This window comes from Papaver somniferum, chromosome 6 (genome assembly GCF_003573695.1).
Source record: "Papaver somniferum cultivar HN1 chromosome 6, ASM357369v1, whole genome shotgun sequence".
In the NCBI taxonomy this organism is placed as follows: Eukaryota; Viridiplantae; Streptophyta; class Magnoliopsida; order Ranunculales; family Papaveraceae; genus Papaver; species Papaver somniferum.
Window position 1 is genome coordinate 159074503 of NC_039363.1, and position 13022 is coordinate 159087524.

Sequence of the window (13022 nt, forward strand, 5' to 3'; positions counted from 1 at the left end):
GCTCATATGACCGATGCGTATGTGGATAGTAATTGGGCTCACCATGGTATGGACCATAATCTTCATAAGGCTGATGTTCCCAATCACTATTCACACTATGGTCAAAGTAGTAACGTCCATTTTTAAACTCAGTCGGATATTCGTTGTATTGGCTATTGTAATACCAGTTCGACATTCTACTGCAGGGGTGTGAGTTGTCACACAAAATAAAACCCACTGACAGGGGATTCGTGGGTGGATAGAGTCTTACCTCTCGTACCAGACGGGCGATGAACCGTTGAAGTCGACTCATGCCACCGACTCCTATGTCAGTGTACGAACCCGAGGGGCCGAGACAGTATCGTAACTGTCGTCCTTCCCTGCAAACAGTTTATATTTAATTTTAACCCTTCCTTAGGGTTTAAAAATAAAAATGTCCAAGTCCAAAAAGGAAAAGAAAAATTACAAAAATAAAACCCTATTTACAATTTCTAAAAATAAAATAAAATAACTATATATAAAATCTTCTTCTTCACTCCTTTCAGATTCCTCTTTTCTTTCCTTGTTTGGCGATGCTTTCCTTTTATAGTACTTTTCTTTCCTTGTAGCTTCGCTCCAAATCTGAAAAGAATCGAAAAAAACCAAAACGCGTAAAAAAGAACAAAAAAATAAAATAAAAATAAAAATAAACCTAAAATAAATTTAAATTTAAATCCGCGTCGGCGGCGCCAAAAATTGATGTAGTTTTTTAAGTGGTAAATAAAGTTCGTTCAACTCGGACTTGTGTAGACTCAATTTCAGACTTAATAATAGAAAACAATAAAAATAAAGAAAATATATACACAAGGTTTTTCACAATGTCGAGAGATTAATGAGACTCAGGATTCCACCAAACCTCATACCATGTGGTTCAAAAATCAATTCTTAGACAATTATAGCTCTTGTTTATTGACTCTAATTCTTTTCCAGGGTAGATTTTAAAAAGATTAATTGTAAATCACTAGCATGATGCATCAAAAGCACTTAGACCAAGCATACATCATCATACGACTTCACAACTAATTAAGAAACATCATAAAACGATTAAATTAATGCAAAAAGTCATAAAAAGAATTAAATATAATTACCACACGTATGAAATATGGCTTCCTCCGTCATCCCAGTGTCGGGGTTTAGCTCCTCATATTAATCATGATCTCAAAATATGTGTTTTTGCTCAAAAGATGATTAAAAGAGTGAAAAGTAATAACACAGACTGTTTGCAACAGTGTATTGGTGTTGCAAAACAGCTGTTACAATGGAACTGTTACAGAAAAACTATTGCTTTGTCGCCGATTTTAAAACCCTAGAATAAGACTGCCCTGAACAGCTTAATGTTCTTCAGCTGTTAAACAACGACACTTTTCTGCGACTGTCTACCGAGGGTCAATGTTCTTCAGCTGTTCTTCTTCTTCAACAGCAGCAGCAGCAGAAACAGAGTTTGGTAAAGCTCTGACTTCTTCTTCTCTGGCTCTCCTTAGGTTCCCAAACTCTCGACACCTCTTCTATATGACCCAAGACATCTATTTATATCAAAAATACCAATTAAATCTCTCCCAAATCTTCCAAAATCTCTTTCCTTCTCTTCACGGCCAAGTTGCGACAATTTCTTTTTTTTAGGATATCTACGCGTTTCTGAGCTTTCCTTTTTATTCTAAACTCTTCCTTAGAAATATTTGTATCTATCTAAGGAAGAGTTTAGAATAAAAAGGAAAGCTCAGAAACGCGTAGAAATCCTAAAACAAGAAATTGTCGCAACTTGGCCGTGAAGAGAAGGAAAGAGATTTTTGGAAGATTTGGGAGAGATTTAATCGGTATTTTTGATATAAATAGATTTCTTGGGTCATATATAAGAGGTGTCGAGAGTTTGGGAACTTAAGGAGAGCCAGAGAAGAAGAAATCAGAGCTTTACCAAACTCTGTTTCTGCTGCTGCTGCTGTTGAAGAAGAAGAACGCGAAGAACATTGACCCTCGGTAGACAGTCGCAGAAAAGTGTCGTTGTTTAACAGATGAAGAACATTAAGTTGTTCAGGGAAGTCTTATTCTAGGTTCTTAAAATCAGCGACAAAGCAACAGTTTTTCTGTAACAGTTCCATTGTAACAGCTGTTTTGCAACACCAATACACTGTTGCAAACAGTCTGTGTTATTACTTTTCACTCTTTTAATCATCTTTTGAGTAACAAACACATATTTTGAGATCATGATTAATATGAGGAGATAAACCCCAACACTGGGATGACGGATGAAGCCATATTTCATACGTGTGGTAATTATATTTAATTCTTTTTATGACTTTTTGCATTAATTTAATCGTTTTATGATTTTTCTTAATTAGTTGCGAAGTCGTATGATGATGTATGCTTGGTCTAAGTGCTTTTGATGCATCATGCTAGTGATTTACAATTAATCTTTTTAAAATCTACCGTGGCAAAGAATTAGAATCAATAAACAAGAGCTATAATTATCTAAGAACTGATTTTTGAACCACATGGTATGAGGTTTGGTGGAATCTTGAGTCTCAGTAATCTCTCGACATTGTGACAAACCTTGTGTATATATTTTCTTTATTTTTATTGTTTTCTATTATTAAGTCTGAAATTGAGTCTACACAAGTCTGAGTTCAACGAACTTTATTTACCACTTAAAAAAAACTACATGAATAGTATGGCGTGGATAAAACTTGTTGGATATCGTATTCCTCGAGCAATTATGTCACGTGTTTGTTGGTAAAAGGAGTTCCATTATCATTGATAATATTCTTAGGAACGCCGAACCTGCATATTATGTGTTCCTTGATGAAAGCTGCAATCGTGACTCCAGTGGTGCTCCAAAGAGGGATAGCTTCAACCACTTGGTAAAATACTCCATTGCAGTGATGATGTACTCATGCTGTTTTGAAGACGCTGGATTGATTTTCCCCATGATATCCAGTCCCCAGTTGTAGCTAGTCCATGAACTATTCACATAATCCAATGGGAGACAAGGAGTGTGGATGAGATTACCATGGATTTGGAATTTGTGACATCTCTGGACGTACGCAGCTGCATCGTCTTCCATGGTCGGCCAATAATACTTCTCATGAATCTGAAGAAGTAGTTTCCTTTTTCCTTGATATTTTCCGTCGTGCATTTCTTTTAGCTCTCTGAATGAGTTTGATTGTTTCCTTCTTTTCCAACGGCAGCTCATTGTCCCTAAGGTACTTGATGTAAGGTTCCCTCCAGTCCCCAGTGTGGTGTACTGTCAAAGCTTATAAGTGATGAGGAGGCGTCTGATAATTGGGACAAAATCTTTGCAGAGTTATTGACTGAGCTTCCATGGAAGGCCAATAGTATCCCATCCTTTGAAGCTTTTTGTAAAGTGTTACCACCAACGTCTGTCCGCAGATATCTTCATGTATGTGTTTGAGTTGTTCATCCGCTTCGTCTCTTCCAAGGCATCGTGATAAATACTCATTAGGATTCCGATAGTATAACGCTCCATGAAGCAAGAAATAATTCTTTATTTCTTTGAGAATGACTTTCCCTTCTGAAAGAGAACTGCTCAGTTCATGAATAATAGACGCCCTCCAATCGTTTGCTTGAATTTCTTCGACTTGAGCGAGCCGAGTAGATGACACGGCGCTCCTCTGTACTGTGATTGTTTTCTATGCTCCTTCGAACTGTAGTTTGGAAGCGAGAGTTGCTAGACAATCAACATGCCTGTTATTAGTTCGTCCAGTGTGGACAATCGTTGCATCAGCAAAATGAGTTAATATCTGCTGAGCTTCAGCTCTGAAAGGGGCGAGTGTGATTTCTTTGAGAGAGTATACTCCGTTCATTTGATTGACCAGTAGTTTTGAATCTCCTATTATCTCAAGGTGTGTTGCTCCTGCTTTCTTGGCCAAGGACAGGCCTAGTAAGAAAGCTTCATATTCCGCTGAATTATTAGTGCAATGGAAATCCAGCTTGAATGAGTATGAGAAGACTTAACCGGATAGAGATACTAGTACCACGCCCGCTCCTCCAGTATCATTACTAGGGGTGGCGAACCCGTCAAAGTATAAAAGCCACGTCTCTTCTCTGATGACTAAGATTTCTGGAAACTCGCGGGGCACATCTTCGTGTAACATTGTTGCATCTTCCCCTGGAAAAGCATCAAGAAAGTCTGCAACTGCTTGTCCTTTGATTGCTTTTGGAGATACACATGCTATGTCGAATTCCGACATCTACAGTAGCCACTTTGCCGGTCTCCCCATCAAGGCTGGTTTTGACAGTTGAAATTTTATGGGGTCGGCCTTGGAAACGAGCACGATTCTGTTGGATAACAAATAGTGCATGAATTTATAGATTACATGTACCAATGCTAGAATGCTCTTTCGGCTTTTGGATATCGGAGTTGAGCATCTCTCATCGTACGACTGGATGTTCGACACCTTCTTCGTCTTCTTGAGCAAGAAGTGCCCCGATAGCGATGTCATTGGAAGTTGTGTAAAGTATTAGTGGTCGTCCTTGCACTGGAGATTTCATGACAGCAGGTGATAACAATATTTGCTGTATTTTCTGGAACGCTTCTTGTTGGACAGTTGTCCATGTAAAACTCGTTCCTTTCTTCAACGGAGGGGGGTGAACGAAGCAACGAGTTAAGCCAGTCCAGGGATGAAGTGTCAAATATAATTTACTTTGCCCAAAAAACTCTGGAGTTCTTTCACAGTGCGTGGAGGAGGCATGGTAGTATTGGCTTTCGTTTTGGCTGGATCGACTTTGATTCCTTCTGCAGTGACCAGGAATCCGAGAAACTTTTCGAAGGAGACACCTAAGGCACATTTCAGAGGATTCATCTTTAACTTGTATTCCCTGCATCTTTCGAAAACTTGTCTCAGAACTTCTAAGTGGGATGCTCGAGTCTTCGACTTTACCACCACATCATCAACATAATCTTCCACTTGCTTGCGCATCATGTCGTGGAATATGGCAGTCATAGCCCGTTGATAAGTAGCACCTGCGTTATTTAATCCAAAGGGAATCACAGTGTAATGAAAATTTCCAATGGGTGTACGAAATGCAGTTTCGTTGGCATCATGTTCGTACATCTTGATCTGGTTGTATCCGCTGTAATCATCCATGAATGAGAAGATACCATGACCACTGGTTGCATCAACGAGCATGTCAATGTTGGGTAGAGGAAAATCATCTTTTGGACAACATTTATTGAGGTTCATGAAATCAACACAACATCTGATTTGACCTTTTTTCTTCTTGACAGGAACAATATTCGCCAGCCATGTTGGATGCTGAATGGGATTGATAAACCCTGCCGCTAGTAGTTTCTGAATTTCAACTTTGATTTTGCTCCTCAACTTCGTGTCCGAACTTCCTAGGTGACTGTTTGACATCTTTGGATCCAGGAGTGATGTGCAGATGATGAGTGACTAATTTTTCGTCAAGACCAGACATCTCTTCGTATTTTTCGTCAAGGCGCTAATCTTTCAACAGACTTATCCGTCCCGGCCGCTCTTCCGGTGATAATGCAAAACTAATCAAGATTGGCCTTGGATCATCCTCCATCCCGATGTTGATCGTTTCGAGGTCATCAGTAGTAGAATCAGTTCTATCTTGCAATTGTCGTGGAGCATCTTGAATCTCTTCATCAGGTGATTGTTCACTTTGATGTGATTCTTCATGGCGGGGAGAATTTTCATTGTTCTCCCATTTTAATTGCTAATCTTTGCGCCGGCGGTACGTGACCATCCCTTCTGCATCATGACTGGATATAAAGTTGGATCTTGGCGTTGTAGCCTGATCTTTACGGCGCTTGACTGGTGTAACAAATGTCTTAATCGGTTTAGCGCCTGAAGATGATGGTTTATCTCCTGAAGATGATGGCTTGTTAGCATCTTTTTCAATGGATTCCCATCTCGGGAGTGGAGTACTGTAGATATTTCTTGGAGGTTCGGGGATATCCTTTTGAGACTCAAGGAATTCAGCGTCATAGATCGGAGCATAAGGAGATGACGAAGATGCAATGCAAAAAATCTTGTTATTAAGCAGAGCCTTCATGCATTGATGGTATGTTGAAGGAACCACTTTATTTTCATGGAGCCACGGTCTTCCAAGTATCATGTGGTAATCAGGCTCTTGTTCGATCACATGAAATTTGGCCTTTGATTGAATAGGCCCTACCATCAGGTCTATGTATGCATATCCATATGTATGGATCTGGCTTCCTTCAAATCCCGTCATCAAGATGGGATGACGAATAATTTTATTCTGTGGGAATTTGGCTGCTTTGAGAGTCTTCATGGTAATGATATTTGTGGAAGCGCCTGTATCAACGAGAGCCCTCTTGAATTCAGAGTCTTTGATAAAACCTGTCACGTATAAGGCTCGATTATGCCCTTCATCTGCCACGCATTCTTCTTCTCCGAATGTGATGTTGTTGATCGAATTCTCAGACATCATGGATGTCTCTTCGACTTCTAGGCATGACGGAGTTAGCTGCACGTCTGATGATATCTGGTTAAGTGCAGAAAACATGTTTGTGGGATGTTCTCTGTAGAAATGTAAGAGTTCATAAAAATTTTCGATCAATTATGCAACCTCCTGGTCCACCGGCTGCTCATAAGTAGTGAAACTGTTGGTTTGAGGAAGGTAATCAGTTGGAGCATTTGGGCGCTCCACCACTTCTTCTCCGAGCATTATTTTCACGTGCACTAAGCAGGTGAAAAGATTTTCAATTGCTCCTTTTAATCTGTCCATGTTTCTTGACAAATTGCTTTGTCTCCGCGCATTCGAGAGATTCTAGCTGGGATTTGGAGCAGTTGAATTAATCCTAAGACGAACCATCTTGTAAAAGCTTGAGATTGCAACCGAGAGATTAATCTCCCACTGTGGTCGCCAATCTATAGATGCGGAAAAACGATTTGCTGGTTTTTACGGAATCAAGAAGATGACCGTGCGGAGGGAACTCCTTGAACCGAGCAAATGCTCAACCTCACACAGATGCACTGCAAGAAGGGAGTGCTTTAAGTTCGAGATATCAATATGTAGGACTCCGGCCTAAACCAAGACAATGGTCGTTCCATAGTGAATTCAGTCACAAGAGAGGATGGGTTGATCTGTAGGAGGGAAGCTGAATAATGTATGTGATCAATGGTGATCGAGACTGTAGGTGTGTTGTGTATTCTACGTAAGAAAGTTCTGAATGATTGAATTTAGTCAGTTGAGAGTGATTGCTCAGACGATGAGTTCGTGTAGACGAAAGATTGTCTGTATGAACTTGTCGAGAAATTCTTGTCTATTTCAACCATGATTTAGAAACCTTTTATATTGCTGGAATTGTAAACACCTTGATCCCATGAAGTGTGACATTTGTTGAAGTCAAAGAGTGGGGAAGTGGGAAGTCGTGTCAAAACCAGTTGCTCATCATGCAGAGACTTGGTTGATTTCCCATCCACTACTTTGCTAACTCCTCCAACTGATTGCACGACTTGCTCACATTCTCGTCGTGTGTATGAACACACGTGCCGTAGACCGCCATACCAAAACCCTATTTAATATCCCCCCATGTGACACGATTGATGTCTCGTGATTGTGGAGTCAGTTGCTGACTTTATGGAACGATGAGTCCTTGTATTGCTGAGTTCAACGTGATTTGAAAATGTTCTGAAACTCATGAATTGAACATGCCTGCTGAGACAAAAGTATATTGTCGAATAAATGTTGATAACTTAAGGTGAGAAAATGTTGCTGAATTGTTGAATATTGACAGTTGAACCAATATTCCTTAGTCTGAGCAAATATTGCTCGTATGAGAAAGTGTTCCTCGTTTGATGAATTGTTGATGTCAGGACCAAATAAGATAAAATATATTAATTTAATACACTGGCATCTAGGCCGAGCATAATAATAAAAGTGTTGATCACGGGATCATCATAAATTATTAGTATTTGAATATGCTCATAATTATGTTTTGCAGAGCTCTGGATTCGAAACCCTAATTTTTAATCAATCAGTGATTTATTGAAAATCAACCACAGATTGAAGGAGGGACCGGATACATGGGATGACGAGTTGACCATGTCACATCCATATGCTCAAATGAGCAAAATACCAAAGTCTCCTGAAGACCAGTTGGTGAAAGGATGGTTAAATATTGGTTTAATCATTTATTGAAATAATGCTCGTGTGAGCGTTAGGTAGTAAAACCTGATTATGGAGAGATGAGGGACCGAACAAGGAGTCATGGGACCGGCTCTTGGTGGTAATGGGACCAGCTGATGGTCGTTTGAGCAAACTCCCAGTTGTTTGAGAAGAGTTTGGACCTAATATGAGCAATTGAGCAAATTAGGTCAAAAATATTAAAACATGTGAGACCGGCTATTTACAAGCACTAGGGCCGGCCTTGGTCGGTCAAGGAGACATTCCCATGTCACCATAATGTTCGTGTCTCAGTCCTGAGAGTTTCGATATTTTCTGATGCGCGTTTGAGCAACATTTTGAGAAAATATGAAGGATTCAGGGTCTTGATGAAATCTGGGAATCTTCATGAGATGATGAAATATAATTAATAAAATAGGGGATTGCAAGGTGTGGGAGCGGCCACGGCTAGGGCATGGCCGGCCAGCTAGCAAGCTCGGTCCCGCAGCACCTTTCCCGATTTTATGTATTTTCCCTGATGTGAAGGAAATACTATGAAACTAAGGAATTTCATGAGGTTAGGGAATTTCCATGAGATTATGGAAATAATAATAATAAAAATAGGGAGTCATGAAGTGTGGGACCGGCTATGTCCAAGGCATGGCCGGCCGGCCAAGGAGCCCGGTCCCAAGGCACTTTCCCTAATTTTATAATATTTTTCATGATTTTAGGGAAATATCATAAAACCAAGGAGTTTGTTGAAACCAAGGAATTTGTTGAAATTAAGGAGTTTCCATGAGATGAGGGAAACATAAAAAATAGTAATAGTGAAATAAGGGGCGTGTGGGACCGGTTAGGGCCCGGTCCCACGAGTTTCCCGAATTTTATATTATTTTTCATGACTTGAGGGAAATTTCATGAATTTAAGGAGTTTTCATGAAACAAAGGATATTTTCTCAAATGAAGAGATTTTCGTGAGATCAAGGAAAATAATAAAAATATGATAAAATATAAAATTGGGCGTGGGACTGGGACTGGCCACGGCACAACCGGCCGGCCAGTGGGCCCAGTCCCCTGGCGCCTCATCTAATATTTTGTTATTTATTATTTTCTTCCTATTTTGTATAGGTTCATCGTTCATTCGTGTTTTGTAATGCTCGATCGTGCATTCAAGTGCTCATTTGTGCATTATTGATGAGTACACTTGTACCATTTTGGTCGGGGCTTACTCGATAGAGGCTCAGGTGCCCGTACGTTGAACATTTATCACTAACCCGTGGAATTATACTGGGAAGAACCACGAATTGAAGTGACAAAATATTACGAAGAATCGTAGAATATTGCTGAATATTCAGTTAGCGATTAGAGATAATTAATTGATGGCTCTATACTAGCAGGCATGCTGTCTATGAGAATTAATTATCTGAGAATTGAGAAACATGAGCTTATTGAAACATTATATTTCCTTTATATAGTCAGGGAAAACCTTGTTGCACCCTGAAGACGTTATTGCTCTATACTAGCAGGCAAGATGTCTAGGAGCCGTCCAATTCTTCGATTCTATATAGAAGTAATTACTGAAATTGCTCAGCATTTATGAGATGTGCCGTTGCCTCAGCTGAGAGACTACACATCTACATATACTCTGAGAGATAGTATTCTCAGTCAGAGATATTATGGCATGAGATTTCATGCTTCAATGAGAGACGTGAGCCTCAATACTCATCTGATTGCTGGATCAGGAGCATGTATAATTATGGTTTTGCGATTTTATCCCTTTCCGAAAATCCACCATCTACAATGTGCTATTTAACTGTAATACTTTTTAGTTTCTTAAGCTTATACTCATGCAAGTTTACTTTCAATAACCCCCGGATAGTTTGTCTTACTATAACATGAATAACACTGTTCTAAATTGATTTTTTATCTTTGTTTTTTCATTGTTGCATTAATGCATGTACCATTGTTATCTGTCATAATGGGATTGATTATTGTCACAACTCCTATTTCAACTTGCACGTCCTAGAGTTGAAACCTCTCATTTATAAAATTATAATGCTTTCCATTTTGCTGCTTCATATAAGGGATTTGTTAGTCCATGCATGCAAAGTCGGAACTAATGGCAAAGCAATTTAAATGCACAAAAATTCAATGTTACCCTTACGGGAACAAACCAAAGCCCGTTCCGTTATGACACGGGTCACACCCTAGTATTTATATCAAAGTTAAGTTCCTTCGCTTTCTAACGATACCAAATTCACTGAATTTCATTTTGTAATGAATTTTCCATGAATTTTTGAATATAGAGTATTGAAACTGCAATTTATGAGAAACGTGATTCCACTCCTGTTTTGCTGAAACACTTTGACATGTATATAAAACTCACTGATTTTCTCTATTATTTTTATGTGAAAGATTATCTTTTGTTGTTTAAAATGAGCCAAGAAACACTGTTTTTTTTTTTTGTAACAAAGTCTACACAATTCTTTGAAAACAGGCTATGCGAGATGCAATTTCTGAAAAATTATGTTGTTGTCTTATACTTGCATCTCTAGTTATTTGAACTACTGAAGTTATTCTTTTGCTGGTAATCTTTACATGATTTGAGGTATTTTGTAGTCTTTAAAGTGATATGATTGGTTGGATTTTACCTGAATCAAAGCCAATGGAAATTTATGAATGTAAGTGGTTTAAAACGGGTTTGGTTTAAAAAGGATTTTCCGCACAAACTCATTGGTTTGATGTGGTTGATGATTCGTAGTTTTGTCCAGTTTTATGTTTAAATACTTACCTGTATTTATGATTTTGTTGTATGTGGGAAAAGCTAAGGTAAATTTCTTTCATGGTTTATGAATCAATATTTTGTTCATGGGTTGTTCGATACTCGCATTTAATGAAGTTTGCGAACTATTTATGAACTGCGTTGAGTATCCTCTTGATTACGAACACTACTGATGACTTTGTCGGGCCCATAAGGGGCAATCCATATTAATGGTGACCTGCGGAAGATCGTCCGGGACCATAAGTTAGTTTTCTGATAAACTACGAGAATTGGTTATTCGGACCCTCACAGTAGATTATTGCGCACTCACTGGGTTTTGATGATTTCGATTGTGTATTGTCTTTGTAAGGCCTTTGATACTTCGACTTGGATGTGCTAAACAACTTAATGCATTGTTTATGCTTTACTTGATTCGGTTATTTGTATTTGGGCATTCTTTATACTCGGGTTATCGTATCGTTAACTCTCTACTGGGTTGTGGCTCACCCTTTTGTTTTGTTTTGTTTTGTTTTCCACAGAGTTTGAGGGTGGCTTAAGGTAGTAAGCTTGCTTAAGATGGGAGCATTGAGCTTTCGGGGTCAAAGTGAGTACATCAATTTGTGTTCATGTATATATTAATGTGTATCTGGGTTGGCTTATGTAACTATACAAGACACAATCGAACCAAAAACGATTTGATTCACTCGAATCGGTTTATGAACTTTATAGCCACGGTTTGCAATTAGCATTCCTTAGTTTATATAAACATGAGTTCACAAACAATCATCTTTAGATATAACCTAACTCAAGTTCACGGAATGGGTTCGCGGACTTAGTTCACGAGTGTTGTTCTGGTTCTCTTGATCAACAAAGTTCGCAAACTTCGGTTCAAGGAATAAGGACTTATACATATATGTATTTCCACAACAATGCTTATATCCATCATTGGTTATATAACTAAACTCTCATTTCAATCATTGAAACATTCTCAGAGGATGTTATATAGTTGTTATTCACAAACCATTTTTCGTCAGAGCAATTTTTAAAGTGATTGAAACATAACATGACTTTCGTCACTAGGTAAAGATGAACTTGGTTAAAGCGAAAGCTTACCAACACATATTTCGAGAAATAGATAGGCGAGTTAAACTAGGCTTGAAATACCAAATGTGTATAATAAAAGTTTATGTAGCAAAACGAATTTTGTCTCAAGATAGGAGATAGAGTAGATAGACTTTTGAGTGATAGATAAGTTCAAGTCTCCACATACCTTTTTGTCGATGAAGTTCCACCAGTTCCTTGAGTAGTTCTTCGTCTTGTATGATGATCCTCCATGGAGTTCTTGAGCTCAACTACACTTTCTATCCTAGTCCGAGACTTAGCTATAGTAGACTAGAAATCAAGACTTATAGTTTTGATCACTAACATTGACAAACATGCTTGAAATAGCAACGCATGCGAGTTTGACCGAGAAATGCTCTAACAATCTCCCCCTTTGTCAATTTTACTGTGAACTACATATTAATTCTCCCTCTTTTTGTCAATAAATTTGGCAAAGGTACAAGAACGGGATCTTAATAAAATTTCCGAAAGAGATGTTTCATGACCAAAAGTAAGCATATATCATCTTGTTTAGATGCAATCATAAATTCGAAGCTAAATGCATTCATCAAGGAGTTTAAAGATACAAGATAACCCCTATAATATTCCATAGTCACACTCCCCACAAAGATTTGGCAATTAAGCACAAGTTCAATTAAGAACTCTCCCCCATAAAATGTCATTCCCGAAAAAACAACAAAAGCGACCTTAATTTCAAAAGAAAAGAAGGATTTCTTTGGACATAACAAATCACATACGAATATGAATTTGAATCCAAAAATGCACAATTAAATTAAACCAAAAGAGAACCTATGATTAATTTAATTGGAAATGCTCAACATAAGTGAACTCATGGATACTCAAAAATACTCAATTAAATTAATCACAAGAGAACCCATAATTAATCTAATCGGAATACACAACCAAATTGACCACAAAAAGTAATCAATTTAATTGGTCAAGTTCGACATAAAGTACCTCACGGAGCAACAACTAAACTAATCATAAGAAAATAATCAACTCAGTT